Source organism: Ambystoma mexicanum, chromosome 4q (genome assembly GCF_040938575.1).
Source record: "Ambystoma mexicanum isolate Mex_15411 chromosome 4q, UKY_AmexF1_1, whole genome shotgun sequence".
NCBI lineage: Eukaryota > Metazoa > Chordata > Amphibia > Caudata > Ambystomatidae > Ambystoma > Ambystoma mexicanum.
In genome coordinates this window covers 954,747,866-954,774,551 of record NC_090928.1, presented here as the reverse complement: position 1 = coordinate 954,774,551, position 26,686 = coordinate 954,747,866, and positions in this window count along the sequence as shown.

Here is a 26,686-nt window from a genome sequence, read left to right as displayed (position 1 = left end):
TCTTTTAAGGGGCTAAAAGAAAGTTTTACTTTGAACCTATCAAGATCGGAGGGGTGCACATCACGTGATGGTCACAATGTATTGTATCAATTCACTTATTAGCCATTGTGTACCTGGAATTAATGGTGACGATGTAGTGGGCCTCTTGAATAGGGTAGTGGGTTTAGATAAGGTGTGCCAATTGGTCCAGGGAATATAGGAGGATATTAGCATGTTCTATATGCGGTAGCCAATGAGGGTGGTGGGATAACATTGTAACCTATGTACGCTGATTTGCGTTTTTCCGCTTTATAACCATTAACTTCTTGGGGCGTGATGAGCTCGATGTCAATTCAGTTCTATGGGACCGTCTGAGACCTTTTATGTTTCCTTTGCAAAACGGTGCAGTGATCATTTGCTCTCTTGGATTATTTTTACTGTGCAGGTTTTTAGCTACTACTCCCTTTACAAATTGGTGACTCTGACGTGATCTCAGAATCTTCATAAGGTCGACCGTGTCTCAGCCACGCATCCTGGGATGCATCGCCCATCTGCAGTGACCAGTCCCCCATGCACAACCGAAGAGGTTTGCAGGTTCCGTTTGGCCAGAAAGTCTGCCTGCTTTTCGGAGGAGCACGAGAGACCGGATAGATGTAAATCCACGTTTGTGGGAGAAAACAACGGGAGGAGAGTGTGAGAGGAGTGAGTTGATTAGGAGTGTTGTGGTTTGTAAAAGAACATGTGGCAGTGTATAGAGTTTTTATATATATATATTCAAGGAAAAAACGTTTGTTGCAGGAACATTAAAGGGAGAACTTAACACAACAAAACCACTAAAATTCAGCTGAAGTCACCGTAACTTTGTGCCCCCTGTTGCAGAGTTTATGACCACAATGATGACAGATCACATCAGTGATGAGATCACTAATTACATTACAACAGTCTGTGTGTATGGCCAAATATATTTTAATATATAATATGTGCCCACTATATATTTTAACATATACATGGGCCACTAGCCAAGACATTTGACTGTGAGCAGTTTTTACATGTTTTGACCATGGCCACTGTATATTTTTAAATAATAAAATGCAATAAGCGATGGCCTTCGGCCATGCCCATTGTGTATTATACAACACTAACCAGCCACAAGCTATGGCCTTCTGCCTTGCCCACCACATATTATATACACTAACCAGCCACTAGCAATGGTCCTCATCACAATACTAACCAGTGGCCACAGGCTTTGGCTCTGCAGATTGTATATTCTTACATATTATGGACGTGAACACTGACTACAGCTTTCAACGTTGGCCACTGAATATTTTAAAACAGAGTTGGGCTACTTGGCATGGCTTTTAACCATGCACATTGGTATTTCCACTAGCTATGGCATTTGGTGCTGACCAGAGACCCCAGCCTTTTTCATGGCCAGGTCCACGCCTACATTGTTATTAAGGTAATCACATTTTTCATGAGCTAACTTATAGATGATGTTATGTCTAATTCCATTATTGATGTAATCAGTTATATACAATGTAATTAGTGTTGTCACCAGTGATGGGATTAGTAATGTCATCAGTGTTCTCATACAACATGTAATTAGTGATGTAATCAGTGATGTGATCTGTGATTCCATCTTTGTGGTCATAGGCTGCGCAACAGGGGGCGCAAAGTTAAGGTGGCTTCAGCTGAATTTCAAGGGTTTTGTTGTGTTAAGTTATCACCTTAATGTACCTGCAACTAAAGTTTTTTCCTTGAATTTAAAAGATGTTGTTACAATGTATTGTTCACCTTAACGTTCCTGAAACTAAAAGTGTTTCCTTAATATTTCAAGGGTTCTGTTATTCTATAGACTTTTAGAATGCTTCCAGACCACTTGCATGGTCTTCGGCCATGGCCAGCGGGCACGGCCTTTGGACGTGCCCACTGTCCATTTTAAAATGCTACAACACCATTAGCCATGGCCTTCATCCATGGCCTGTGGGCATGGCCACTCTATATTTTAAAACGCTTGCAACCCATCGGTCAAAGACGTTCATCAATCACAAACTGATTTTGTCCTGTTTTGACAGTGGTATTGTTATGTATAAAAGATTGCAGGCTTTGAGAACTCACAATGTTTTTAGGCAATGTGCAGTGAGATTAAATTATTTGCCATGGACTACACACTTTGGGTAAGCAGCGTGCTCCAAGCCCCTTGTTTTATGGCCAGTCTCTTGGTGACTGTTGTGATACATCGCACATCCCCAACTAACCACATTTAAGCAGCACAGAAACAGGAAGAAAATGACCAGCTGCAAGAATATCATATGCCCAGGTACTTTCTGCAATCATAGCAAAAATCAAGAGCTGGCACCCATGAATATGCGCACAGTAAGTGACCATATATTTTAAAGTGAAATATGCAAATGTAGTTCAATGGACCTTCTCCTTAGAAGCAAGTGTACAAGACAAAATAGCATTGGACTTTAAAAAATTAACAAACACCAGCAAAGTTACCTTAGAGGGGAAATCTGCCAATAAATATGCTGGCAAAGTATAAAAGGTGCGCACCTTTTAAACCGAGTAATCTGTAGTGAAATATTCCATGGAAAACAAAATCCCAATACAAAACAAGTGTGTGTGGTCTTGTGGGTAAGCGTCTGCACTGGGAACATGACAACCTGAGTAAAATCCTGATAGCCAAATACTTGCGCAAGCTTGCCAACCTAAAAGAAAACAAGGGGTTGCGCCAGCCCTCTGAAAAAAAAGTCACGCTGTCCACCCAGATGTGTCCTTTACTTTTGCCCTGAAACGCAGCCACAATCAGGGGAAAATAACTGCACCAGTGTCCAGGATTGCAAACTCTCTTGCCACATCGTGGGCAAATTCTTATGACTTACTTGACCTCTAATCATTTCCCCTCCTCACCCCAATGTCTGGCTTTCAACAATACTCTGATTTACAAAGCTAACTTGAAAAGTACATATACCAATGTGTCACTCAAATATATACATCCATATAGAGCTATGTTAGGAAAATAATCTACAATTGAAGCATTATTCCCTCCATCTTGACTGTGAATCTACAAATACCAGAATGCAATTCAGCAAAAGACAAAAAAGTGGTCCCTGATTGCAAAACTTTCAAGGACAGTAGTACGGTTTCAAAAAAATAATGCGGATACTGTGTTTTTTTAAATATATCAAACTAAGAAATCATATGGCATCCAGGACTGTGAACTGTCTCCCTTCCATGCAGTAACCGGGACCGACCCTGCTTAGTTTCAAAGCGATGAAGGAACCAGCACGCTTAGGCCATGTTTCTCTAAGTGATCTTGTAAGGTGGGCTCATTTATGAGGCAACATGTACCTACGGGACTGACCCATTCCTCCCTTTGAAGCTAAGCAGTGTTCGTCCCAGTTAATACAGGGATGGGAATCCCCCTGTTGCTCTAAAAATATCTATTTTTTATTATTGCCTTGGGAGACTACAAATACCAGAATCTAATTCAGCAAAAGACACACAATTGTCTCTGAATGCAAAACTTTCAAGGACTGAAAGCAGTATGGTTTTAAAAAATATAATTATTTGGATGCCCATTTAGTCGTCCATCCATGCAGTAACCGGGATGACCCTGTTTAGCTTCAATGCAGGCCTGACCCTGCTTAGCTTCAAAGCAAGGAAACGGCCGGCCCGTTTCTCTAAGTGATCTTGTAGCTTTGGCTCATTTCTCGGGAAACATTGCCTGAGAAGGCAAACCCCTTCCTCACTTTGAAGTAAGCAAGAACTACACTGGTTACTGTATGGATGGGAGACCTGGATGACAATCGTTTCACTGGCCGGCCATGCCCAATGATTTTTTACCCCCAGTGTCACAATAGCTGTTTCTATGACCTATAGTCAAGGTGAGTCGGACTCCCATGGGAACCCCTCAGAATTCTAAATGTTTGATTCAAGTAAAGGATTTGACAGAAATTTCAAAGTGATTAAGGACTCACGCTCCCGCCCCTGTTTCATAAAGATTTGTTAATAAATTTAAAAAGTAATTAAGAAGACAAAAGAAATGTTTTTCAAAAGTGCGGCCTACTTCCCATTCATTTTCCCATAGACAAACAATGTACATTTTTGTCAAAGAGCACAGCCCAAACCGCTCGACGGATTCGGACAAGGTCCAAAACAACTTGGGCATGAAGCGTTGACTTGAAATCCATGTGTGGTTTGGGGTTATTCTGTGCCGTACTCATTTAAACATTTGATGCAGTAGGGGGTACCCACTTCTCAAAAACAGATAGCAATATCTCTCATATATACCCAAAACTAGGTGTTTTTTTTAGAAATGAAACAGCTGCCACCTTGTTTTTCTCTCGATGCGAGAGATGACTGTTTTTTTTGGTGGCCGAGGATAACAGGAAAAGTAGTTAAAAAGCTATTTGCGATTAACATAATTGCAAATGTGTTTAGTCTAGAAGTGGGGAGGTTGCTGGAGTACACCAAGTGAAATTTGCGAGTTATAGGAGGTCCAGGAACTGAGTTTGCAACACAAAGCTTTCTGTAGCCGTGGCTATAGCCTCAAATATCTGACCTTTCAAAGCAAACTACATCACAGAAATAGTGTGTGTTGTGCGGGGAAAGGGAGAAGGCATGAGAGATGAGGAGGCCATCTGAGGAGTGGTGGGAGTTGCCACAGATGAGGAAACCACTTGGTGAGGGCTTCGGGAGGCAGGAAAGCATTTTTGTTTCTGGCAACTTTTCCAATAATCATAGCTATGTTCGAGGTTATAAAGGACTACATATAGCCGCGGGTATCCATAGTTCTGTGCTTGCGGCTATAGATTTTTTGGGTGTTTGTGTTTTGTTTCTTTTAAAAGTTATTTTTATAGTTATAGTGACATGAGGGGTGAAAAATCACTGCCATGGTCATTGACACGGTAGGTATGTGGGGGGCTGTGTGTTTTCAGACTTTCTTACATGTGAGACTGAGGAGAAAAACAGAAGGAGCAACCCTACTCTAATTTTAGATGCCTCATACACTGTATTTTAGCCTGTGTATTGTCACCCATGCTATTATTTCTTGTGTAATTGTACCTATTAAATGTATCTCCACCTAGTTTACTGTAATGTATTATACTGAGGGTTCTTTATCTTCATCTACCTTACCTTACATAACTACATGAGCAGTTTTTTACTGTATTGACCTTTTTACTTCTATTGATTCATAAAACCTGAAGTGAGTCCCCACCCTTAACTAACAATTTGTAACCGCGGTTATAAAAAGAATCAATGAACTCGAACTGCGGTTATATAAAAAAATAATTTTTGGGTATTATTTTAATGTATTTTTGTATTTATATCTGATAAGAAGTCCTTAAAAGCACTGTTTTTGGGTACACTGAGTGTGCTATTTTAGGACATTTGAAGTACTCAGGAGGATAGCTCAGCAGCAACATGCTCGCCTTGGAAGCAAGACATCACGGATCCGGTGAAATTGTAGGAAGCTGCAGAAGTTGAGGCTTAATTCAGTGTGGGTGAAGTCCCACTGGTGGATGCTGATGCTGAACGTGGTGCTGATTTCCATGCACGTAATGCATGAGCCCCATGCATTTTTATTTTGTGGTGCTCATGCGATTTCTGATACGCATCATCCACACCATCAGAGTGGACATGCACCTGATGATTTATCATGATTGATGTTCCCAGGCTTTGTGACATAACATTAGAAGGGCCCCATCTTAGTGTCTTCTCGTACAATGTGCATAGTAGGTCCTCTGCCTCTTTTCTAGGTCAGTGTTCTTTCACCTTGAAGTATCACCAACTGTCTGCAGTGGTCTTCATTCCAGTTGCTTTCTTCTATAGTAGCAACGGATTGGGAACCCAGGTGACATTGTCATTGCTGCTGCTGCTATCATGGTTAGACATGTTGGAATTTCCAACTGGGGATAAAAATGTAAAACAAAAAAGACAACACTAAATAGATAATGCCACATAAAATGAAAACGTTTTAAAAAAGATTTTTAACAAAATAGACAAACTGAACACATCACAAGATAAGGGAAATGAGGATTAGGTGAAAAAAGTCATTAAAAGGAAAAATAATTAAAAGGTTAAAGTGCTTAAGTTCTTGCAGTTACTTGGATAACCTTTCACTAACAAGCACTGATATCAATGATCCATATAAACTTCTTTTTATGTGGATGGGGTGATTATTCACGGCTACACACTGTTCCCGCCCTTATTGAACACTTTTGCACACGTGTATGCCCTTATATGGCATGGGTATAGACATTTCAATGCATTGCACTGTCTGAGTGAACCGTTTGTTGATGCAGATAGGAATCACGTGTAGACATGGGGCCACAGCCTGTGATATGATTGTCTGGCGCACCAGGCACACAGATGCCTAGCCACGTTGAAGGGGCTCCATGTCCTATTGGGTAATTTTGCATGTGCTGATTTCGTCAAACGGCATGGGCGTAGCCACCTCAATACATCACAATGTGTGGATTGGACCATTCATTGACTCGGATAGGAGTCATGTGTATGCATGGAGCCACAGCACATGAAATGATTGGCTGGCGCATCAGGCGTGAAGATGCATAGACGCGTTGAAGGAGCTCGACGTCCTATTGGTTCAGTTTGCAGGTCTGGATTTCGTCAAACTTCATGGACGTTGAAGGCGCTCGACGTCCGATTGGTCATTTCGCAAGTGTGGATTTTGTCAAACTGCATGGGCGTAGTCATGTCAATACACTGCAGTGTGTCAATAGCTCGTTCTTTGATGCAGCTATAACTGTACCACAGCTTATAATCTGATTGACTGTTAATAACAGGCATGAAGCTGCATAGCTGCATCAACGTAGCTTTCAAAGTGATTGGAACTTCCATTGACGCAGCTACTGCCACATGCAGGCATGACTTCTCATTGGATGATGTGATTGGTCAATAATTTAGGCGCAAACACCCCATTGTGCTTGGGCGTACCTGCGCATATGGAAAGTGCATCCAGGTTGGCTATATTGCATAACTGCATTTTTACCCCTCTCCCAAACACCTTTTTTAAGTTTTGTGTCATTTCCTTTTGTCTCTTGGTGGGTGAACTTCCTTGTGAGCCTTCAGGAACTTTTAAAAGCAGTACCTTCATGTATCCTTTCCTTTTTTACCTTTCTTCTTCCTATACCTTTGTCCTTTATCTTGTGCTTTGTAGTTTGTCAGTTTCTGTTATTTTAGCTTGTTATATTATTTTTGTTTGTTTTTTTAAATTAAGTGGCAGTCATTTTTGTGTTGTGAATTTTTACAGTTTTCATTTTTCCTCCGTAGTCCTGCATTTCAAAATCACTACGACCAACAGTGATGATGAGGTGGTGTGGGTGGCTACAGCTTTACCACCACGGCAGAAGAAATGTGCACAAAGAACCATAGCTGACAGTTGCCCATATTTCTGTTTAAAGGACTAACACAGCAAAAAGGAGAAACAGAGGTAATGTGTAATTTCTGCTGCAAGGTTTTGCGGAGGGGACCTTCACTCAAGCCATTGCAAAGCTTGCGCACATCCACGTTAATTCAACATCTTGTACGTGTTCATTGGGATGAAGTGGATGAATCCTATAGGAAGGCTTATGTGAAACATAAGGTCTAAGCACATGAAGCAAAATCAGCACGGAAGTATTTGCCATCTGTGCCACAGACTTTCAATTCGATTACCAGCTATTTTCCACCAAATAACACCCAACCTCAGTCAATCCTGCCTGCACCCGATCTTTCTAATTTTATTGTGAAGTGCAAAACTGCTTGATCGAGGTGGGAGGTGGCACCCCAGACGTATGGGGCAAGGCTCTTTTAGAACATGTGGCGAATTGCCAAGTCTAGGTAGAGTGTCAATTTTGTGTTACCACATTCATTAGAAAATAAAACAAAAAGAAATGTACAAAATATAAAATGCGGAAAAATAAACGGTATTTTTGTTAACCTTTTGTTATATGTATGAATCCCAGTGTTTTGCCCTTACCAGTGCCTACCTCTTTTTTCCTTACCCCCAATAATGGTCCTTTTGGACCAACTTTTCAGTTATAAAAATAGACAATAAAAACACATACTGTTTATATGGATCAAAGACCCTTAATTGATCTTTTCAATACAGTGTGTGTTTAAAAAAAACGAAATATATTTATGTATTTCATTATAGCCGTGGTTATCTACTGTAGAAGCAGCGGGTAAAACTCCCCAATCGTTGCCGTATTTAGCCGTGCATGCATCCTTAGTAGCTGCGGCTATAAAACCGTCTTTAGAAAACAAACAAAAAAACATGTGTATTCAGGCAGTAGTCTTGTAAAGAATTATTTAAGGATACTTTGAGTGTAGTCTTCTTACACAGTTATTATAACACTTTAATAGTGTTCTATTTACCAACAGTACATATACATGTAAGCACTTTAAAAAAAGTTAAATAAATACTTTTTAAGAACAGCTTTATTTGTGGGAATGTGGTTACACAATTTATATTTATTTTACTTTCTACACATGATACATCATTTTCATTTGCTCAATTGTCTGTTTTATTAATGTCAATTATGCATGAAATAACAAAACCCTTGAAATTCAAGGAAAACACTTTAGTTGCACGGACGTTAAGGTGAGAACTTAACACAACAAAACCTCTGAAATTCAACTAAATCCACTTAACTTCGTGCATCCTGTTGCTCAGCCTATGACCACAATGATGACATCACAGATCATATCACTGATGACATCCCTAATTACATGTTCTATGAGAACACTGATAACATGACAAATCACATCACTGATGCCATCACTAGTGACAACGCTAATTACATTGTATATAGCTGATTACATCAATAATGGAATTAGACATAACATCATTTACATTTAAAAGTTAGCTCATGAAAACTTTGATTACCTTAATAACAATTCAGGCCGTGGACTTTGCCATGACAAAGGCTGGAGTCACTTGCCAGCACCAAATGCCATAGCTAGTGGTTGGTGAGTGCTCAGAAATACCAATGTGTATGGTTAAAAAACATGCCAAGTAGCCAATCACTGTTTTAAAAAAATATACAGTGGGCAACGATGAAAGCTGTAGTCAGTGGTCACGTCCATAACTAGTGTCCATTAATATGTTAGTATATACAGTCGGCACAGCCAAAGGCTGTGTCCACTGGCTAGTATTGTGTTGAAGACCATGGCTAGTGGCTGGTTGGTGTATATAATATATAGTGGGCACGGTCAAAGGCAATAGCTTGTGGCTGGGTAGTGTTGTATAATACACAGTGGGCACAGCCGAAGGCCATTGCTTATTGCATTTTATTATTATAAAATATACAGTGGACATGGCCAAAAATGTACAAACGGTTGAAGGTCAAAGGCCATGGCTACTGGCACATTAATATGTTAGAATATACAGTGGGCACAGCCAAAGATTGTGGCCACTGGCCAATATTGTGCTAAAGTCCATGGCATATTATATACAGTGGACACGGTTGAAAGCTGTATCCACTGGTAAAGGCCAAAATCTATGTTTGGTAGCCTGTTAGTGTTTTAAAATATTCAGTGCACATGGGGGAAGCCTGTGGCCTGTGTCCATGACTGAAGACCATGATTAGTACCCATTAATGTGTTAAAATATATTTGGTCCTGCACACTAATCATGGCTGAAGGCCATCCTTAATGCTGGTTACTGTTATGATGTAATTGGTGATGTCATCAGTGATGTGATGTGATCTGTGATGTCATCATTGTGGTCATACGCTGTGCAACAAAACCCCTGAAATTCAGCTAAATCCCCCTTAACTTAACACCCCCTGTTGCGCAGCCTATGACCACACTGGTGGTATCACAGATGACATAATTGGTGACATCACTGGTGACATCTATAATGACATCATCAATGACATCGCTGATGACATCACTGGTGACATTGCTAATTGCATCATAAATGACATCAATGATTATTTATCTATTGGCATCAGACATGATTTCACTCTATGTATTTGCCCATATTTAAACCACCCTTACGTTTCCTCCAAAGAGGTGCTTCCCTGCTCCTCTAGAACTTTCAAGGATAACATTGCCTCCGTCGCTCTCTCCTTGGCTAAGTTCTGGAATCATTCCTTCTCCACTGGCTCCTTCCCACCCCCACTTCCTAAGAAAGCCACCTGCGGACCCTACCTGCCCGGCCAACTACAGCTCTATGTCCATTGTCCATTTCTTGGGCAAACTCTTGGAGAAATTATTCATCTCCCAACTAATCCTTCACACAGAATCTGTTGCCTGCCTCAACGACCATCAGTCTGGCTTTATAGCAGCCAGAGGCACAGAAACTCCTCCCCTGATCACCAATCAAGACCTGCTCTCTAATCTTGATTCCAACTCCCCATCTGCTCTCATCCTCTTTGACCTGTCCTCTGCCTTTAATACTGTTGATCATGAATCAGCTTTGTGATACCCTTGGCATCATCGATAGGGCATTCGACTATTTGACCTCTTTCCTCTCTGATCGACCCTCCCAGGTCCATCTGGGCCCCCTTTCTCTCCCCACCTCACATTCCACCTTTGGTGTCCCTCAGGGCTCTATCCTCTCAATGTGGCTTCTCAAAATCTACCTGGCCCCGTTTGCCCACTTGATCTCCACATTCTTTGCCCATATCCAGTGTTGTGCGGATGACAGTGAGCTCTCCTTTAGGCTCCCCTCCTCCTCTTCTCCTTCCTCTCTCATTCTTGACTGTCTGAGTGCTATTCAGGTATGGTGCGCTGCTAATGATCTCTGCATGAATGCTAGTAAGAATGAGATCCTTCTCTTTGGGACTCCTGCCCCCTCCTTTCTTCCTTCTCTCTGGCTGCCCTCCTGGATCCCTCCCTTCGCCCACCCACTTGAGGCACAAAACTCTCTCCTTCTCTCCTCGTATCGCTGTCCTCAACAAGAAGGCCCACTATCAGTTCTATCTGTTCAGGGGCATTCTGCCTTTCTTCACCTTATCCCAGAAACACAATGTTTTCAGAGCTCTGGTTCTCTCTAGGCTAACTACTGCAACAGCCTCTTCCTCAACCTGCCTCTTTCCTCCATCCGCCCTCTTAAACTAATACAGAATAGGACTGCAAGACTTATCCTTGGCCTCAAACCCAAGGACTTCATCTCTCCAGCCATAAACACTCTCCACTGGCTCCCGGTGGCTGCAGGGATCAAATTCAAGACCCCCTGCTTCATCTACAAGGCTCCCTGAGGCCTGGAACCCTGCTTCATCCAACTTTCTCTGCCTAAATACCTCCCTGCTACAGTCCGTCAGTCCTCTAGTTCCAACTCTCTGCAGGTCAGACGTTTCCCAAAGCAGAGAGTGGGAGTAGATCTCTTTCTTCGGCAGGGGTCTCCCTCTGGAATGGCCTCCCAGCCTCTCTCAGACTTGAGATGTATCTCCTTAAATTCCTGAAGCTCCTCAAGACATTCATTTTTTCCTACTTCTTTCCTCTCCCCCTCCCATGCTAATTGCACCCCTGCAGCTGTCTGTGACTGGCTGCCTGGTCCCCTATGGGTCTTCCTGTGGCCAGTCCTTCCTCGACCAGTCCCTACTGACCCACTTAACAAGCACGTGCCCAGGGGCTGCCTTTCTTGACCAGCCTACTTGGTCTGGTTCACCTTACAGCGCTAGCCTACCCCAGCCCCTCCTCCCCTGGCACTTGACTTCTTGGCTCCCTTAGCACTTGCCTTTCCCTATGGGCCCCCTCCTCCCTGCACTTCCCCCTGTTTCCTCTCCCTCCTCCTTCCTTCCTCCCTAACCTTCCCCCTCCCTTTGCAATTCCTATTCTGCACTTGCACGATCTGAAGGTCACAAGGCCTAGTAGGACTGTTTTTGTTTGTTTCCTTGTCTCCCTACCCCCACCTTGTGGCGCCTGGAAACAACTTGGCTGTATAGTGGCCATACAAATGTACAATAAATAAAATAAATATTAGCATTTTAGAAACGTCCATAACAATGAGTACATTGTTTAAAACAGTAAACAGCTACCCATGCATCATATGACTCCTTGTGAAACTTGTCTTTGTAGTACGTTGATAAAACATGATATCTGAATCATAAATAGTACACTGCTTAGAATGTTCCTGTATGTGTAAAATATATCTAAGACATAGGCCCTCATTACAACCTTGGTCCATGCCGCTAAGGTTGCAATTCCGCCATGGTGGATGGCGGAATTACCGCCCCATTCCAAGGTGAGTGGGGCGGTAATTCCCCATTCACCAATGGCCTCTTCCCCATTCCCATTTTTGCCCCATAGGGCATAATGGGAATGGAGAAAGGCGATAATTACGGCACCGTAAATTACGGTGCCGTAATTATCGCCAAGGTCCCTTTGCGGCATGGCTTTCAACGGCTGCAAAAAGCAGCCGTTAAAACCCATCGCACAAAGGGAACCTTGTAATCAGGCGTTAAGGGTCGGCGCCGTTTACGGCGCCGTAAACCCCTTAACGCCTGAGTCGGAATGAGGGCCATATTCTCTATAATATAACCTGTATATACATTTACAAAATAAATTAGCAGAAATAGACAGTGACACATGTTGAACCCGAATTATTTACGTTTTAAAATAATCATATGCAAATACCCAATTGTTTCATTGTAAGAAAAATGTGTACATGTATCATTTTCAAATCGACATGAGAAGTGCTTTAAAACAAGGAACAGCTAAGTATTAGTATATGTTCAAAGGATGTTCATACATGGGTATTGAGAACAAAGGGATTATTATTCTAAATGTGTTCATGTATAGAAAAGAAATGAAGTTTTAAATGTCAGCATTTGTTTGAAAACATGCACATAGATGTATGTTTCTTTCTGTGTGTCTTGTGTAAGTGATTAACAGGTTAAAATTGAAATAAAACACCTACTGTACAAAGTAACTGAACTTAACACCTGAACTTAAGTTTAGAAGACATGAAGATCTAGTTATGAGGTATGTCATCAATGAATGATATGTGCAAAGCATGCTGTACACTGCCAATGTTGGACATGATCTCCAAGTGTCCCCAAACACTCCCATCACACTAACCTCCAGCAGCAGCCATTTTGAGCACTCTTCTGTGAGGGAGCCATTACACTGGTTTTCTGGGAATATACCACTTTGAATGTAACTTGCCTTGACTTCAGATGGCTCCCCGAAGACAGGGGCAATTTAGTCAAACGCCGGATTACCTGGATTTCCACCTGACCAAACCAAACATTCTAGAACATTCTAGAACTTGGTATACAGTTAAGGTGGACGGGGTGATTTATCTTCAACCCAATCCTTTTTAAGAGGAGAGCGGTTTGAAGATTATGATCCGTCTTGTCGGCAGAGGATGTTGCTGCAGCATGGATAGTGGAAGAAGACAAGTGATGACCTAACTTAATGTTTAACACATTAGGGTAGTTGAGGAAAAGGAAAAACACCTTGTAATATGATGGGTTCGTTTTTTTTGTTGAAAATCCCAGAATTTGATGGAGGCAGATGATTACTATTCCATGGTTGTGGTTTCCATCTTTTTGTGACCACGGCAGACGCTTGGAGACTACTGTTCAGGACATACATGCAGACGTGTTGTCAGTGACAAATAAGGGGGAATGCTCGTAGTGGTTGTAATCGAGAGTGTATTTAATTGTGAAATTAGGGACTACAGAGTTTGGAAGATTTCAATTGTGTTCAGCAATGATTCAGGACAGGGTGTGAACAAGTCTCGCGAGAATTCACATTCTGAGTGTGGGATTCATTAAAGTGCAGACCTTTTCAAAATTCAGAAGGATGCGCGTCAAGACTTGCTTCTGGGGCGAAAAGAATGAGAACATCGGACACAATTTAGAACAATGTGCGCATTTCATACCTGCAAGGATCATCACACCTCTGGCGAAATGTTTAAGAAAGGAGACCGAGTGTATCAACTATCTTGGCACTTGAGATTGGCAGCAAAGGGGCGCCAGGCGTTCACGGCGAAGTCGTTGTGCATGGCATATGAAAATATCACCTATGAATGGGATATTGTGAACTTCATACGCATAACACCAAATTCCATATACATGTGGCTACTGACGCGCTCTGTCATAAACACTCCTGGGTTAAACTTGTCATCCCAGAATCAGATATCGTAAGCAATAGGTCTTACAAAAACAGTGCTCTGGTGGTGCAAAAGTTAACGATGGTTCAGGACACGTGTGTTTTGTTATCTGGATTCTCGAAAGTCAATTTGCTACCACGATACTTTTCCCAGATGTAGGCCGGAAGAATTTCAGAGCTCTAAAGCCTTTATGACACGTGGAATTGGCGCCCCCTAGTGAGTTATTATATTAATGCAAACTTTGTTTATTAAGCTTGGTGAAAGTAACGTGTGTGTTTTTTCAGCCACGCACTGCCACGAACCATTTAGCTACAATTACCTGAACAAAGGTTCCCGGCCTAGAGTAGCACACTTTCAGATATACTCTGCAAACATTTCCATGTAAGGATCAGTCCAATTTCTTTTTGAAATTGGTTTTCAAATGTAAAATAATGAACAATAGTATAATCCGTGAAGAAAGGGCAAGCTGAATGGATGTGTATTGCACTTATTTCACATAAATCCTTAGTTGGCCATTAAACTGTCTATTTACACATGGGTTAACGGCGCCGTAAAAGGCTGCGGCGCCGTTAACCAATTAGTGCCTAATTACGAGGTCCCTTTGCTGGACCCGACCTGAACGGCTGGTACCAGCCGTCAAAGTAGGGACCCGCAAAGGGACCTTCGCGGTAAGTATGGTACCGCAAATTGCGGTACCGTACTTAGCGCCTTCGCCATTCCCATTATGTCCCAAGGGGCAAAAATGGGAATGGGGAAGGGCCATGGGGAATTGGGGAAATACCGCCCCCCCTAACCTTGGAATGGGGCGGTATTTCCCCATTTCACCATGGCGGAGACATTACGATACCGGCACCAACCATGGTGCTAATAGCGCCATGGTTTAGCGCCGGTATCGTAATGAGGGCCATGGTCTGAACTAGACGAAGCCGCAAATGGAAACAGAATCATGAAATACACGAAATATACGGGGAACTTGGGACACAATTTGATGTTGAGCGTCGTTGCCATTGGTAAGGAGAGAAGAGGAGCTCGGGAGGGGGGACAAAACAGCAGCAAAGGAAAAATAGCAATTTAGAGGGAGACCCATGGAAGCTGCAATGTGCCACAATTCCAGGGGCAATTTCTAAACCGCTGATCAGGAAGCAGGAGCCCGTGTCTAGCGAGCCATAGGACCACAAGGATGTCTCAACATAAGGAGCCCATGCTGCTGTACCCCAATAATGCATGTGAACCTCCTTCTTGACTTCAGCCAGACTTTGGGCCTCATTCCGAGTAGGGCGGTAAGGGTTAACGGTCACCGGTAATGAGACCGGTGCCGTTAAACCCTTACCGCCCTACTACGAGTTCCCTTTGCGGGTCCTTCCTTAACGCCTGCTTTCAGCAGGCGTTAAGAACGGGACCCGCAAAGGGACTTTAGTGCTAATAACGGTACCGTAATTTACAGTACCGTTATTAGCGCCTTCCCCATTCCCATTGAGCCCTATGGGGGCTCAAATGGGAATGGGGAAGGGCCCTGGTGAATGGGGAATTACCGGTCCGTCCAACCTTGGAATGGACCGGTAATTACTCCATTCACCAGGGTGGAGTCGGAACGATTTTGGAGGCAGCCATGCCGCAAATAGAGGCATGGTTACCTCCAAAGTTGGAATGAGGCCCTTTGACCCTGTAAGTCTGGGGCCAACCGCAATGCATTCTATCACATGTTAAAATGTACCAATGTCTTCTGCGCTAAGATTTGGAGGAAACCTCGAGCGCTCACTCTAGCCCTGCAGGAAGCACCACGTGACATATTTTATTTGCTGTACGGTGGCAGCCCAATAAAATCAGTATTGGTAAGGTTTCCGTATTTAGTTTAGGCTCATGGGTGATGCTTATGTGTAACCTAGAGGAGGCGACAGGGGTGTTAATAGGTCTGGAAAAGACCCGGGGGGCTACGCTGATGTCAGAACTGTTGGGACTGGGGGATAGCTTGCTTTTTGGCTGTAGCTCCTGAGATTCTGTCCGAGGCTACAACCAAAAGATCAGGGGCTGTAGCCCCCTTAGCTCCCCAACACCCTCCTAGCAACGCCTATCGGAGGCGGGAAGACAATTGTTTTTGATGGGGCAGATGGTAATGTGTATGAATCGTCATCCACCTTAGTGAAGTCTCCCTAATGCTGCCTTCTGTATTTTTCTTTGTCATTTCTTGAAAGCTGCCATGTGTTGCTTAGCTGTAATTGATTGCTGCTTCTGCCTATGCAGCGCAGAAGCTTCCAAGTATCCAAGGCTTTTCAGCAAATTGAGTGTTTAGGCATTGTTAGGTTTAGGTGTTAATTAAAATCAAGGAGTTAGACTAAGTAAAGGTTACACAACAAAACACGTGTCTCCAAAAGATAATGAGAGATGTCAGATAATGCAATTACTTTTGAATTATCGCATTAGATGCAGAATGCAACGATGCAAATTAATAAATCACTCAGCGTTAGGAGCCTGCACATTTCTGGAAAGTATACAAGGATCTTGAGTAGCACAAACCCTTTGCAAATAAGCAATTCATGACCACTTACAAACAATGCATCCAGGAAAGTTGCATATGAACCCAAATGTATTGTATGTACAGTGTCCACTGCTAAATAAGTTGTGATATGAGAATGTCTAAGCATAATAAATAGATGAACCCTAGTTAAGAACATAGAAATGATGCAACATTCATAATGGTTACTGATCAAATCAAGCAATACAAATTTATTTTGGAAATTGCAAACATTTCCATAAAAACATAAACACATACAAAAGAAATCCATTTCAAAACATAAAATGCCAGATAAGAACAATAAAAAAGATAAGTTAAAACAGATTCACATAAAAATAGGGCTATAATAACTATTAGTACCGGAGGACATTGGGAGTGGCAGCCTCTCAGCCAATGAGGAGACTCGGAATGGGGGAATTACCAGCAGCCCCCTGCTCTGAGCCACCTCATGGCTGGTGGGCGCCATCTTCCCACCCGGGGAATGAGGTAAGTGTTCTGCCCTCCTGCCCCCTCCACAGATTTCCCTTTTCTATCCCCTTCCCTCCACTCCTTTTTTTGCTCCTCTTCAAGAGTGGACGCGCTGGAAACACTTCTTTCTCCAGTGCGTCCGCTCCCGATCTGCAACATACCACCATGAAAAGGAAGAAGAGACTTCACGTAGTCCCTTCTCATTTCCATGGTGGCCATTTTTTGTTTCAATTTTTTTCTTTTTTTGAATGACCACCTTGGAAAGGGAGAAGGGACTATGTGGCCATTTTGTTTGTTTACCTTTTTTGTATGGTTTTCAATGGCCACCATGGAAAGGGAAACAGACTTTCTTTTCCCTTCTCCAGTGGCCATTTTTTAAACTTTTAAATTCGTTTCAGAACAGAAAACATTATAATTTTAGTACCCCGCTCTTACGGGCCAGGGTAGTAATAGCAATAAACCCCTCACTAGGGGGGGGCATTACCACTTCAGATAATGCCCCGGGGCCTTTGTTAAGGCCTATAACTATGGTGAGGGGCTTATTCCTTAAGTAGCAGGATACAAGCATCGAAAGTGTCAGTACAAATTCCCTTTCAAACAAGGCTTGTCTCAAAAGAGATAAAAATGCCGAGCCCACTCTCGCAGACTCAACCCCCAACAAATAAAGCAAAGCAGGTTTGTACTGTGTGAACCGAAGTCTAAGCTCTTATCTCAGAGAGGACCTTGCAAAACAACCGAAAGTGAGCCAGGTCATCCCGGTCGGAAAACGCAATAAGCAGGAATGATTGTTTCTATCATGCACCAAAACAGCCACAGTGGCTCTAAGGGGTAGGCAATTAAAGCATGCCCTAGTTATCAGAATTCGCTGGGAGCGATTCACAGCCCTTAAGAAATATTTTTGAGTAAATGGGTCATCTATACCCACATGCCTCCCATTAAAGGGTTTCAGCATCTCCAGCAAGTCCCTAGTCTCAAATATGTTGGATTATAGTTTTACCATGCTATAGGTCATAGGGCCTGGTTCACAAAAATGTTTTAACATGGGAAAGTCCTATTGAAAACATTTTTGTAAATCAGGCCCATAATTTCCAACAAGTGGAAATATAAGACCACGTTAAATTTCATGCTTTTAGACTTTACGAATGGCAGCCAATTAATACAGCATTTCTAATCTTTGGAGCCTAAAAACCCTAATAAGATCCTAGGTCAAATTGGCCTTAACATTGCTCCATAGACGGATCCAGTGAAATAAGGGCTGCAATGATATAATATCAGCACAACATGTGCAGCCCATGAACGCCATAGTTAGAGGCAGAACGGGGAGACCCAACATTTGTTTGAAAAAATGATTTTTCACTAACTGAATTGGGTTTACATTGTTATAAGCCCAAAACTCCATCCCAAACGTTGCAACTGAGATTGATTTTCAGGGCCATGTCAACCGGTTTAGCCTTAAACATTTCCATTGATCTGACCACACCCCCTATGGCTTGCCTAAACCTTGCGGTTTATTTACAGGTGGGTCTGGGGAGACATGAAACGCAAATACAATCCCCAAATACTTAAATTCAGTGACCTTTGGGATTGCGATGCCCTTGCTACGCACAGCCTACACATATGCAGTGCTCAAGTCCTTGAAAGCCCGAAAAATTGGCTCTCCTTTATCAAACAAAGAGCTGGAAATGTAGGCAGCATAACAAACCATAACAGCTGATTTCTGAGCATTTACTCTAAGATCCAGATCGTCCATGTACTTAGTGTAATCTTGAATACGTTTCTGTAACACTCATGGCATACGTGCAATAACAACAGTGGGGCGAGGGGCGAGGAGGGCAGGAGCCCCCCCAGCACCCCCAGCCCAGCAGAGGAACCACGCGTCGACCAGGAACAGGACAGGGCCTGCCTGACCCTGTTCCCACACGGCGCCTGACTCGCCCATGCCGGGCGCAGCGCGGGCTGAAACCGAGGCTGAGCCTCATTTGCATCAGCGGTAACCGCCGGCAGGCGGATTACGCTGGCGGCCAGCTCCAAGGCCACTCTAAGGCCTGTTGAGAGCCTGTGTACCCCCTCATTCCACTCTTCCTCACCGTGGGGCGAGGGCAGGAGCCCCCCCAGCACCCCCAGCCCAGCAGAGGAACCACGCGTCGACCAGGAACAGGACAGGGCCTGCCTGACCCTGTCCCCACACGGCGCCTGACTCGCCCATGCCGGGCGCAGCGCAGGCTGAAACCAAGGCTGAGCCTCATTTGCATCAGCGGTAACCGCCGGCAGGCGGATTACGCCGGCGGCCAGCTCCAAGGCCACTCTAAGGCCTGTTGAGAGCCTGTTTGGAGCATCAGGAGCCAGGGGCCACGGACCTTTAATCTTTTGTGAGTAGTGGGAACACCTTCAGTCTATACTATTGTGCTTTCTGGTATGCCCTCTGCTACTCCGCACCCATAAACATTTGAACTCGGTTTCTTTAACTGTTTGCTACATATGCTCATGCTTCCAACGCCGCCGCCTCTATGCATTACTGTTGCCACCTCTTTAATAGTACAGGCATCCTCAGCCCTTAGTGCTCCATGCCTCATGACTGCTATTTGGCCGTGCCCTATGGTCGCTAACGTACCACCGCAACTGTGTTGTGCCCTATGGTCGCCCAGACCCCACTTGCACTGTGTTGTGCCCTATGGTCGCCCAGACCCCACTTGCATTGTGTTGTGCCCTATGGTCGCTTAGACCCCACTTGCATTGTGTTGTGCCCTATGGTCGCCCCGACCCCACTCGCATTGTGTTGTGCCCTATGGTCGCCCAGACCCCACTTGCATTGTGTTGTGCCCTATGGTCGCCTAGACCTCATTCGCATTGTGTTGTGCCCTATGGTCGCCTAGACCCCACTTGCATTGTGTTGTGCCCTATGGTCGCCCAGACCCCACTCGCATTGTGTTGTGGCCTATGGTCGCCCAGACCCCACTTGCATTGTGTTGTGCCCTATGGTCGCCTAGACCTCATTCGCATTGTGTTGTGCCCTATGGTCGCCTAGACCCCACTCGCATTGTGTTGTGCCCTATGGTCGCCCAGACCCCACTCGCATTGTGTTGTGCCCTATGGTCGCCCAGACCCCACTTGCATTGTGTTGTGCCCTATGGTCGCCTAGACCCCACCTGCATTGTGTTGTGCCCTATGGTCGCCTAGACCCCACTCGCATTGTGTTGTGCCCTATGGTCGCCCAGACCCCACTTGCATTGTGTTGTGCCCTATGGTCGCCTAGACCCCACTTGCATTGTGTTGTGCCCTATGGTCGCCCAGACCCCACTTGCACTGTGTTGTGCCCTATGGTCGCCTAGACCCCACCTGCATTGTGCTGTGCCCTATGGTCGCCTAGACCTCATTCGCATTGTGTTGTGCCCTATGGTCGCCTAGACCCCACTCGCATTGTGTTGTGCCCTATGGTCGCCCAGACCCCACTCGCATTGTGTTGTGCCCTATGGTCGCCCAGACCCCACTTGCATTGTGTTGTGCCCTATGGTCGCCTAGACCCCACCTGCATTGTGTTGTGCCCTATGGTCGCCTAGACCCCACTCGCATTGTGTTGTGCCCTATGGTCGCCCAGACCCCACTTGCATTGTGTTGTGCCCTATGGTCGCCTAGACCCCACTTGCATTGTGTTGTGCCCTACCTATAACACCCATGCCCCCTTCACGCCACTCCCCTGTATATTACCTCAGCCCCAGCATGCTACTCTGCCTGACTGCGATCATGTTCCCTTTCTGTGTCATGCAAAGTAACATACCCTGCACTGGCAACAGTTACCTAGCCTATAATAATGGTTTAGTCAGACCCGCCTGCCCAAGACACCACCCGATCACCTGCCCTACACCATTCCTGCCCACCACACTAGCCTTCCCCCCGGATACCAAGTCCGCCCTTCCCACCCATAGACATGCACACGTTCCGCATGTCGCAGCTAACACACACCTAGCTGTCTATAAGCAGAACCCCATCAACACGAGAGCATCTTGCCCTACCATTGACTACAACACCTCTACATTAGCTAACCTAACCAACTCCCGTAACACTACCCTCATCCCCTCCGATCGGAATTCTAGACTTGGCGCCAGAACCCACCACAGACCTAGCAAAGGCCCTACCAAATCACTCAATAAGATCAACCCTCGCACTGTAACACCCATCAACACTATCCATCCCAGTCTTAAAGGAGCTCTCCTAAATGTCAGATCATTAGTCGCCCATGCCTCAGAAGTCGCTGACATTATTCTAATAAACAACCTGGACTTCCTTGCGGTAACCGAAACATGGCTGCACGATGCTGCAGGTCCATCTCTTACCCTAGCCATACCTGATAACTACACCATCCTTAGAGCAGATAGACCGAACGCTCGAGGTGGCGGCGTAGCTATCATCTTTAAGTCCACGCTTGATATCAGACTATCCTCTGCTCCCCCACTCAAATCCTGTGAACACATTACAGTCACATTTCAAAGCTCCCCTAAAAGTACTATTACGCTGCACTTAATTTACCGACCCCCGGGCCCTCCTGGCTCATTTGAGGAAGACATCACTTCACTAGTTGCTGAAAGTTCCAAACCATCAGCACAATTGATTATACTCGGAGACTTTAACCTTGGGTTTAACGACCCCCTAGACACCTCAGCCACTGCCCTGGCCTTGGCATTAGAGGAGCATGGCCTCCAACAACTTTGCTCCAAACCCACCCACTCGAAAGGCAGAATCCTTGACTGGATAACTACCCTTAACTGCAACATTACTACGAAAGATCCCACACAACTTATCTGGACTGACCACCACCTCCTCCCGTTTGACATTCTTACCAGCAACTCAGCACATAAAAGGCCTATCATGGCACCTGCCTGCCCTACTAGGAAAAAGAGCAATATCACAGCGGAAGCCCTAATACCTCTGGTGATCCCTACTTTAAACGCACTACCCGCCACAACGGACTTGAACCAACTGGTCAACGCCTACAATGAGTCCATGGCCAAAGCCATTGACATCATTGCCCCACTGAAACTGCGCAAAGGAATACCCAAAGCGCACCTGAACACATGGTTCACCCCGGAGCTCAAAACCCTGCGTCAACAAAAAAAAAAACTTGAAGCACTCTGGAAATTAGTGCCTTCTATAAATAACAGAACCAATCTCACCAACATCTCCACCCTCTACAAAAATGAGATTATACGGGCCAAGAAAGAATCTCTCAATACTAGGATCTCCCAGGCAAGCTCCAGTACTAAGGAGCTCTTTAACATACTAAAGGAATTAGAAAACCCCATTACCCCCACTGACTCTTGCACTAAGGATAAACCCTGGTGCACAGGGATCCAGAATGCCCTTGCTAACAAAATCTCAGGGCTCCAAACTAAAATCAACTACAAACGACAACAACTCACTCTCGATCCCACCTCCTTCCCCACGCCCCCTCCACCTACTGCCACTAATTCAGGCTTCACCTTCAAAAAGGTATCCATATTGGAGGTTCAGAAAATTATAGCATCCCTTAAACCATCGAATTGCAAGGGGGACAGCTGCCCCGCACAGATCATAAAAGATGCAGCTAGGGATCTCTCCCCATTTATCACCAAATTAATAAACCTGTCCTTCGCCAACAACATGGTCCCCAGCAATCTGAAACAGTCCTGGGTCCTACCGCTACTAAAAAAAACTACTCTCAACCCTGACATCCCCACGAACTACAGACCCATTACCACCGTCCCATTCCTACTAAAAATCTTGGATAGAGTGGCCTATTTACAAATCCAGGACTACCTTGAGGCCAATCACCTACTAGGAACTCGCCAATCTGGCTTTCGACCACAACACGGGACAGAAACGGCCCTTGTTGATCTCAAATGCCAGATAGACGAACTCAAAGACAAAAACAAGGCTGCCATCCTTCTACTCCTTGACCTCTCCGCTGCCTTCGACCTGGTCGACCATAAAATCCTGTGCAACCATTTATCTCTGGCTGCACACTTCTCCCACTCTGCAGTCACATGGATCCAATCCTTCCTGGACAACAGAACCATGCGGGTCTTCTCCCCCCTAGCAGCGGCTGACCCCATCCCCATCACCTGCGGTGTCCCACAAGGATCCTGTGTCTCACCTACCCTTTACAATATTTTCACCAAGCCCTTATTCGACAAGCTGGACAATCTGGGTGTCACCTATACTAACTACGCAGATGACACCCAGATACTCCTCACCTTATCAGGCAACTACAACAAGGACGCCAAATGGATCAACGAAGTCTTTTCCATCATTCAGGCATGGATGGCCACACATGGCCTATGCCTGAATGATGACAAGACTGAATTGCTTCTTGTCGGCTCACCGAACACTATCAGTAAACTCTGTCCCGGCTACACTAGCTTCACTATTGACGGTAACACCATACCCATTGCCAAGAGCGTAAAAACCCTCGGTTTCTACCTAGACACGAACATCAACCTAGCTAAACAAATCAACATGACCGCCTCAGCCACTGCCTATACCGGTAAACTTATCAGGGCCTGCAGACCACTGATCTCCCCTAGCAACTGTCTCATCCTAGCCAGAGCACTCATTCAATCTAAACTGGATTACTGTAATAGCCTCTATGTAGGTGCCAACAAAACAGTAATCAATAAATTGCAAGTTTTACAAAATAACGCACTCCGTGCCGCCCTCAATATTCCTAGAAGGGAACACATCTCCGCCACCAGAACTGCCTGCAAATGGTTGTCCATCCAACAGAAAATTGATTTGAAAACCATATGCCTTACTTACAAAGCCCTCAATCATCTTGCCCCACCCTACCTCTCGAACAAATTTACACTTAGACAGAACACCAGAACCACCAGATCGTCCAATTCATTACAACTAACAGTTCCCAAATACTCCCTCAAAAGAGCTGGAGGATCCAGCTTCCCAACCCTGGCATCACAACTCTGGAACTCTATCCCACTGGATATTAAATCCACACCTACCTTCCAACCCTTCAGAACCAAGGTCATTTCCTGGTTAACCAACAAATAACTGTCCTACCACACATGTATGCACTCCGAATGTCCAATTTTATGTATATTGTTTGAATACTATTATCTATGCCCTATCAATACGGTACTATTGTCTTTTACCTGTAACCTGATGTTCAAAGCGCATATATACCCCTGGGTCAAGAGCGCTATATAAATAAATAAACAAACAAATAAACAAACAAACAGCATCATCCGGGTACGCCGGTAGTAGGAACACTCTGCTTCCCAGCCTTGGGACATCCAGAGAATTCAGCAAAGGCTCATAGAGTCCGTGTATGTACAAACTGAAGAGTAGGGGCACCAGGACACATCCCTGGCGCACCCCTTGTTCCACTGGGAAAAAGTCGAGGCAGCGCCCATTATTCCCACTTCTCTCACAGGACCCGGTCGAATGATGGAGCCTAATTAAAAGATTGATTAGCCCTGTTGGACAATTCAAGGACCTGGGCACCTGCCCAAGCTCCAGATGGTCGACCTTGTCAAAGGCAGTGCTCAGGTCCATGAAAGCCAGAATAATTGACTCTTCTTTATTAGATACAAATTTGAAGATTGTTCTGATGTGCCCAGACCAGATCTAAACCCTAACTGAATAGTGGACACAATATTATCCTGTGCCCTCCACATTTCCAACCTTGCTAATACTGCTGGCCCAAAGATTTTAACCCGGGAGACTAGAAGGGAAATGTGTCCATATGGCCCAGGCCTATCTCTTTGACCTTTCCTAAAAATAGCAATGATGGCAAGGGTCCATGATGCAGGTATATCTCCCCCAGAACACATAGCATTAAAGCCTAAATTCAGGATGGGGGCCCAAAGACCTACATCAAAGAGGAAAAGATCAGCTGGCACATTGTCCTGGCTCCCTGTTCCAGTTTTGACTCTTTATTGCTAGAGATATTTTTTCCACCATGAATACTAACTCCGTGCCCTATCTGCCGCCATAGCTGTCAGGGGGACCTCCCATAGAAGCCTATCACAGAGGCTACTAAGTGGACCCACACTATATAGCCTTGAGAAATGCTCTAACCAAGCCGGCTCCGGAATCATAGTATCCAGACGATTTACAATTTCCCAAACCAAAATTACTTGGAGTCATTGTTTTCATAGGCTATTACCCAATCGGGCCAGGCATCTGTGATTTAATTCAGTTACCTACTGAGCAACAGCACTGCATGAGGGAAATCTCCTGATGTCAAAAATAAAAATGGGACTGGCGCAAAATTCCGTGGCTAATACATTTTCACCGTTTGGCGAATCTGCAGAAAAGTTTCCAAAATGTTCCAAAAACAACTGGAAGGTTTGGTGCAAATCCATTGAAGGGGTCAAGGGTTCTAATGCACAGGATCTGATGAGTTTTCAGAAATCAAAGGAGATACTTTTCTCTTACTTGTGATCAAAATGGCACACACAAGGTGGGGCCTTGGTTTTTCCTCTGGCCTGCAGCATTCGCCTTCCTCGTGCATTGGAGAGGATGGAAAGAGGACCAGCAGCATCATACATCTCGCCCCAAGGAGACAGGGCAGCTGAACGTTCTGCAGATCAGGTGCAACGCGAAACCTCTTCTGTGGTGATTGCGTTGCTCCACAGTGGCACACGAGCCTGCAGCAATCTTCCACATCTCCTTGCTTACCTGGCCGACTCAGGCGTATGTGTCGACACTGAGGACCTGATTCGTGGAATACTTAGCTTGGTGCAAAGTGACTTTGCACTGCCAACAAACACGCTGGTTCACAGAGTGGGGCAAAGTGTATTTTTGCAGTGCACTGGTGCAAAGTCAGTTTGCACTGCAAAAATATCCTTTGCACCGCTCTGTGAATCAGGGTGTTTGTTGGCAGTGCAAGTCACTTTGCACCGTGCTAAAAATTCCATGAATCAAGCCCTATGTGTTCTTTTTTTCACATGTACTTTCCATGACCTGGCAATAGCTGTGGCCCCTGTGAGATCACTGGCTAACTTTTTCACTTCACCCATCAGCTCGGGGCTTTGGTGGATTACGCCCTCTTTTTCGTTCTAGACTGGCCAATGTGCCAGCAAACCATTTACCTTCAAGGCTGTACCTCTCCTGGACAAGGAAAAACGCAGGGCTTAATTCAGAGTGGGGGGGGGGGTGTCACCATTCTGGAGCAAGGCTCAGGAGCAGGCCCCACAGTCCTTGCTGAGAGGGCTGCCTAACTATGTAGCCACCTATGGGTTCCACTCCAGTCAGGGCCCTCCCTTACCCCAACACAATGGTGGGCATTTCTCTGTATCCATGTCCACAGGCCAGTACATTGTATCCCATTGTCAGGGGTGCCCGGCATGGGGTGTGCAGGGGATACTACCATGTGCCTGTGACATGCTGCCTGTTCCCCAAGAGGAGCCGGAGCTCCTGTTCCACTGCAGGAGCAGTAACTGACGTAGAGGTGCCTTCCAAGGGCACTGGATTGATGCCTGGACACCATGCAAGTAATTGTGGCACCAGGATCCAGCCAGACTGAAACGGGCAATTCGCCATCCTAAATTACCTCGTTTTGCTTTTTATATGAATCTATTCCTGTGGATGGCCCCTCCATCCTCCTGACTCTGCCTATACATCCATGTTTCGCCTACACTGCATTAATAGCAGTAAAT